Below are 7,784 nucleotides of genomic sequence, written 5' to 3'. Positions count from 1 at the left end.
GTTGACATTTTTTAGTTTATATCTGTTATTACAAATTACAATCAACATAGCCTCTTGTTGTAGATTGTAATCTTCTTAAATGTATTAGTTAAAATTTTGCAATATTCATTTCAAATTGTGTTTTATTGATTTGCTTACTTAAAAATTTTGGTTTTAAAAGTTTAATATTTTTAAAGGTTCCTAATTTTCTTCTAAATTTTTAAGAAATATGAGCATTTGTTGGCTCCCAATTTATCAGTGATTTTAACTATTAGGAAGCTTTTAAAAAATGCATCTAAGGGTAGCTAACTCCTATAATGGATGCACTCTAATTAGAACTCGAGCCAACTATATGGCTGAACTCCTTAACTTCAGAGTCTACAAAACCTAGGCGGGTAGACCTTAGATTCCATTGTGTCACTAGTGCAAAAACCATAAATCTGAAACTACATTAAACATATAAAACCCCAATTGCTTCTATGCTTATGCAATGACAAGGGCATGAAATAACTACTAACATGACCAATGAGATTGACAAGTTAAGTGTGGGTGTCCTTTTCAGCTCTACAACATGAAAGGGAAAATGATATTAATATTGATTGATTTCAGCATAACCCAGATATGAAACAACAAGATTACACAATCTCTAGCCAAGATCAGTGCCTAATCCATTAGGTACCCCACAAATCACAACATACATCAAGATATTTTGATCTATCCATTCACTTTGTGAACTAGACATCAATGTTCATAATGAATCTCATGCTTATCAAAATCCTTCCATGAAATCTGCAACATTGTCAAGATAGATCAAGCATTTACTTGATTCTTTGAATCAATGACAAAACACATCAAGACATACAAACTTAAACAAGCTGCAACTAAGATCACAAATCACGAAAGAGTGCAAACAACAAAGAGATGAGACACAAATCAGAGTGAAACTAATTTCATTTGTTGCTCTATATTCATTCCTTTGAGACAAATACATTTAAAATGCATGAAAATAACTCATAAAACACCAAATAGACCAAAACTTTACATTATAACTTCATTGTTGATATTCATACAAAGAGAGAAATGCTAAAGAAAATGGTGGAATCACAACTATGAAAACTTGTCCAAAAGACTAGAACGAACCCTGCACAAAGAAAGAGAAAGAGTGTATGTAGAAAAAACAAGAAAGGTTGGATATGGTGTGGAACTAACACTTGTCCCCTTGGTTCTTCATCCATTGTTGAAACAAAGCTTCTCTCCTCTCTCTACAACTAAAAACTGGATCAAATCCCATCATTATGCATAACAAACTCTGTGAAATATCTCTTCAAGAATGATGAGAAACCCCTTTTGAAAGAACTATCAGATTTGCTAGCAAAATATTGCTGAAAATCCCATTAAACTGGCCAGGAGACAAAATACCATAACTAACATGACCCTCTCCAAGTTTGGTGAATACCCACTTCACCATTTAGTCACAAACTACAACTAAACTGCCAAACTAGAATACAATTGGAAAATGAAGCACGCCAAACAAATTTGAGAATAAGTTTCACCCACTACTATCTACACATGATCTAATGGCAAAAACAAAAACTAGACTTTGAGATCTTTCAGTTGATAAGTGATAGTCATATATTTGGACAAAATAATGCCTCTAAGGTTCAATTGATGGTCTTGAACATACTTCTTCAAGCATTTAATTTTTATCTTACTTTATTATATAGTTTGAAACTATATAAAATCATATCTATTATAATATCCCTTTTTAGAAGCAAATCTGAGCTTCCTTAGTTTTGTTTTAAAACTTAATAACATTATTCCCCTTTTAAATGCACATGATCAAACCTGTTGGCCCCGAGATGTGGCAAGCTTCCATTGGTAATTCCAATCCTGTCATTTGCCTCATCGCTATCCACCTGGGTGCTCTTCCACGTTGCTATTGCATGACACTACCTGATTGGCTCCCAAATTCATCATCTCACCACTGGGCTTGCTGCTACTCTAGCGCCACGTGGCACCTTTGAATTGGGTTACTTTGTTGCTTTCATTAATTGGTGGCACCCTTCCATTGGTAATTCTAATCCTATCATCTGCATGACACTATTTGATTGGCTTCCAAATTCACCATCTCACCACTGGGTTTGTTGCCACTCTAGTGCCATGGGGCACCTTCTAATTGGGATGCTTTGTCACTTTCATTAACCGGTGGTAAGCTTTTATTGATAATTCTAGTGCTGTCATCCACCCTATCACTATCCACATAGGTGCTCTGTCACGTCGTTACCACATGGAACTACTTGATTGGTTCCTGTATGCTTAAATGTGAGCACACTTCTATGAGTCATTAGATCCAAGATTGCTCAAGCGTGAGGTCTCGAATGGCAGCTCATAGCTCTCTATTCATGGAGTGCAAGGTTTGTGATGGAGACCCTCAATTTGACCTAGTTTGTGCCCATGCAAGTACACCATAAAATGAGATATTCAAAGATCAAAATATGAGTGCGAATGAAGATGCAAACTAATTTAAATGATAACAATGCAAAGCAATGCAAGAAAGGAAATCTAATCTATGAAAGGAAATAAAAATGCAATATTAATCTATGAAAAAAAATATAGATCTAAGCTAATATGTAAATGCAAGGATGGATCATGATGATGGAAGCCATGGATGCATGAGAGAAGAAGATAAGAAGATAGAAGTTCTCCACAAAAAGCTTTAATGCTCAAACTCCAAAAATCGCTCTCCAAACCTGCAACATAACAATAGTATAATTGTGGATGTCAAAAATGAGAAGTGGGCTCTCCCTTATAAAGAAGAATAGACGATTAAGATTAAGAGGCAATAAGATTTAATCAAGGGTGGAGAAAGAATGACCTGTGTGAGACAAAATTCCACCAATGAGAAAAGAGGAGGAAAATTAAATGGAACCCCACTTAGAAATATGTGCATTTAAGTGTAGAAAAAATAAGATTTATTTAATTTTTATTTAATTTATTTAATTTTTTTCAAGTGGGATTTTATTTAATTAATTAAAAGAGGAATTTTCTTTTAATTCAAAGGGGATTTTATTTAATTAAAAGGGAGCAAGTTCTTTCAATTAAATGGAAAATATTTAATTAAATTAAAAGAGGGGTTTTTCTCTTAATTAATTAAATGTGGATTAATTATTTAATTAAAAGAGAAGTTGTCTTTTAATTAAATAAGACTTGGGATAAAATGATCAAACCTTTAGGAAATATTGAAATAATTAAATTAATTACAATTTGATCAAATAAATCGATTTGAATTGATTTAATAAAATATTACAAACCATTGATTCAAGAAATTTGATAAATTGAATAATAGGGGTCTATAGTCTAGGTGACCATTTTAGGGTGCATACATTTGCCCCTCTTTGACTAATGTGTAATCGATTTGGGAACACATGTAGTCAAAGAAAAAAAATTGAAGTGTGAGATCGATTTGGGATTACAAAACAACTTAGATGTGTGGTTGATTCAGGAACACATCAGGAAAAAGAATACAAATAAATTTTGACTTAAAAAAAGTTGAGGTTAAAATTGATAAAACCAAATCAAGGATTGAAGTTGATAGATACTACCCCCTTGTGATTGAAATCGAAATGAAATGAGGAGAAATACCAAATTGATATCAAATTGAACAAAAGATAAAGTTCTTGATGTAAGATGAAAGATATAAGAATCATAGAACCAAGGTAGATCATTAAGCATGAAATATTATGCCCCAAAGGTGAATTAGAAGAAAAGAAGTCAGGTGAAGGGAATGGAAGTTAGAAATTTGGAAGATATGGAAAGAAACAGAAAGAAGAAAATAATTTTTTTTGTAAGAAATAGAATGCCCCAAAATCAATCAATTGTTTAAGATAGAAATTTCGATTGAGATCACAAAAGAAGATAAAGAAATGAAGATCAAAACATGACCACAATTGATTAAAAGTCCACAATAAAGATGAAGGGAAAACCCTCTCAAATTCATAATGCAACCTAAAAATGCAAACTAACATGAAGTCTAATAATGCAAGCTACATGAAAATGCAAAGGTGTACTTGCAATAGAGAAATTGTAACATAGGATTTTGTGTTCATCATTCATTAGAGAATGTTAAAGAACTTATTTTCATCATTGGGTCATTATTAACAAACATCAGAAAAACACACAATCATCACTAGTCACAAGTGCAACTATGAAGATATGAATGTGATTTATATCGGATTGAAATGTGGAAATATTTTAACATAAGCATCAAAGACATAAAGGTCAAGATTACTTCGATGTTAACTTACCCAATTGAATGTAGCAAAACCATGCTCGCATCAAGGCATAAATGTCAAGATGATGGTAAGAACAATTGTGTAAAAACAATCAAGGATGATGCCTCAAATCTCCTAAGTGTTTCAAGGGACAACAAGAGACACTCCAGAGTTTTGAGACCACACCCACAAGAAAAAAAAAAAAAAAGAATGCCCCATGCCCCAAGTCCTCTAGCTACGCATCCTAGAGAGACTTATTAGACAAGGACACTCAAAAAATCAATAACAGTCAACACACAAAGAAAAGATCATGACATAGGTCAAGCATGAAGTTTTTTTGTTTAGAAATTTAAGTGTGTTAATTGATATTGAGTTATGAGGATAAGGATCGAATGCTTGGAAGAAGGTAAGATCACATGACAAAACTGGGTAAGACCAAACCAATAAGTGTTGAAAAACACTCAATGTCAAGGGTTGTATGAAAATACAGTTTGGGTGGTGTTGAAAAACACCATTTGCGAGGTGTCCTAAAGAATGATACAGTCAAGAGACCGAAGCGAACACAGTTATGCCCCCTAGATAAAGACCAATTCAAACCAAGGCAGCAAGGACAAGGCATGATGGAGAAAGGCCAAGTGTCGAGGACATGCACTAAGAAATAGCAGTCCAAAGGCCTCAAGTAGTACCCATTTCTAGGTTTTCATGACTTGAATTTTTTGTAGAATATTTTTTTTTTTGGAGATACATCTAAGCACTTATTACTAAGATGATCATTTTTTAAAGACATTTTCCAATTTTTAGAATTTTGACAGTATATCATTTTTTTGGATTTTTGAAATATATCATTTAAAAAAAAAAAATTTAAGATCAATAAATATGTACAAAGATGCCCCTAGAAGAAATGTGGATCATGGATAAAACTTCTTCAAGTGCAAGACATTAATAGGATTAGGGAGTTGCTCTCCTTCTACTACAGATAGTATATAGGCACCAGACCCAAAAGTTGTTGTAATAATGTAAGTTCCAAGCCAATTAGGTTCAAATTTACCCTTTTGATCTCTATTATGTTGATTATTAGGATTTTCATGTAGGAAAAGATCTCCCACCTAGAATTCTCTAGGGTGAACCTTTTTGTTGAATGCTTTTGACATGTGCTTTTGATAGACCCTCATATGGTCAAATGATGCTTGGCGTTTCACATCTACAAGTTCTAACTCTTGAAGTCTCATGGCACAGTAGTCTTCATCTGTAAATAGACCTTTGAGGGAAATTGTGAGTGAAGGAATCTCAACCTCTAAAGGTAACACCACTTCAACACCATATGTAACGGAAAAAGGAGTAGCCCCAATAGGAGTACGAATACTCGTTCTATATGCTCACAAAGCTGGGTTTATTTGTAAGTGCCAATGCCTACCATTCTTATGAACTGTTCTATGTAAGAATTTGAGAATGGTTTTATTTGATGCTTCTACTTGACCATTTCCTTACGAGAAGTAAATGGAAGACCAATGTTGTTTTATCTTGAATTTCTTACAAAGTTGTTCAAGGTCCTTATTTTTAAACTGGCCTCCGTTGTCAGTGATAATCTTGGAAGGAACTCCATATCTATAGATAATATGATTCAAAATAAATAGAGAAATTGTCTTGCTCGAGGCAACAAAAGGTGGGACAACTTCTACCCATTTAGTGAAGTAATCAATAGCAGCGATAATAAAATTCTATTTACATGATTAGTTGGGATGAATCTGCCCAACAAGATCAAAGGCCCAATGCTGAAATGACCAATGAGAGATGGAAGGAATGAGTTCCCTGCCTAGAGCATGTATTAGGTTACCATGTTTTAGACACTTTTCACATGACTTGCAAAAGCTATTGCATTAATCTGCATCCCGGGCCAATAGTACCCCACCTTAAGCAATCATCAAGCCATGTAAAGACCATTAGAATGTCCCCCACAAATGCCCTCATGGATGCCAACTAATGCTTGATCGAGTTCTTCCTTTTCTAAGCATCTAAGAAGTGTTCCATCTAGACCCCTCTTCTGCAAATCTCTAGAGATAAGGGAATGGTGAGAGATGTTTTGAATAAGGTTTCTACGTTTAGATTGGTTAAAGGTGTTAGGTATAATGCCATCATGAAGGTAAGAATAAATGGCATAGTAATGGGTTGACTCACGACCAACAAGGGTACAAATAACATGACTTTCTTGAGAATCATAGATATGGTGATGTAGCTCTTCCACGAGGAATTCAAATCTTGATTCATGTTACTCTAGTTAAAGAAGTGAAGAAAGTGTAGCCATAGCATCAACTGCTTTGTTTTCTACTCTAGGGATTTGTTGAAATGAGACAAATGTGAAGTAGCGTATCAAGGAATCAACCATTTGCTTGTAAGGTACCAATTTCTCATTTTTTGTTAAACAATTGTCATTGACTTGTTTGATTATTAGCTGTGAATCCCCATAGATGTGTAACTCTATAATTCTCCATTCTATAGCCATCTTAAGTCCATTTGTTAAGGCTTCATACTCAACAATGTTATTTGTACATGGAAATAATAACTTGTAAGATTTAAGAATCATTCACCCATGAGGAGAAACAAACAACACACCAGCTTTGGAACCATTTTGCATAAAGGTTCCATCAAAGAACATCTTTCATGTTCTTTCAGTCATATACATGAGGTGCTTATCTGGGAAATCAACTTGAATAATTGATCTACTATGGCTTGCCCTTTGATTTCTTTACGCTCAACGTACTCTATGTCAAACTCTGAAAGGATCATTATCCATTTGGAAAGTCTATCTGTGAGGGAAGCTTTACCTAGTAAATACTTAAGTGGATCAATTTTTGTTGTGAGGTGTATAGTGTGCACAAGCATATAATGTCACAACTTTTGGGAAACAAACACAACTAGGAGGCAAGCTTTCTCAATACCGGTGTAATTAACCTCATATGAAACAAGAGTACGACTAATGTAGTAGTATTGCTCTTTCTTTCCCATGTTCATCTAGTTGAGCTAATAGTGCCCCTAAGGAAGACTTTGTTGCTGAAATGTATAGAATAAGTGGTTTCCTTGGGATAGGAGGCATTAAAATAGGAGGATTTGCCAAGTATTTCTTGATTTGATCTATACTCTTTTGACACTCTTCATCCCATACACATTTGACTCCTTTATGTAAGTTCTTGTTGAAAGGTTGAGATCTATCTACCAATTGTGAAATAAACCTCCTTGTAGATTGAAGATGCCCTTGAAGACTCCTCATTTGACTAATGCTTTTAGGAGGTGGCATATCCATGATTGCTTGAACTATTTTAGGGTCCACCTCTATTCCTTTTGCTAAAATAATGAATGCTAGTAATTTTCCAGAGGTGACTCCAAATGCACACTTTTTAGGATTCAGCCTTAGCTGAAATTGTTTCATGCAATCTAGAATGACTTCTAAATCATTTAAGTGTGTATCTCTTTTCTTAGACTTAGTTAAGGTGTCATCCACATAATCTTCCATGTTTTTATGCATCATATCATGAAAAA

This window comes from Cupressus sempervirens, chromosome 7, assembly GCF_028749045.1.
Source record: "Cupressus sempervirens isolate cs-2001-9-10 chromosome 7, ASM2874904v1, whole genome shotgun sequence".
In the NCBI taxonomy this organism is placed as follows: Eukaryota; Viridiplantae; Streptophyta; class Pinopsida; order Cupressales; family Cupressaceae; genus Cupressus; species Cupressus sempervirens.
This window is presented reverse-complemented; position numbering follows the sequence as displayed.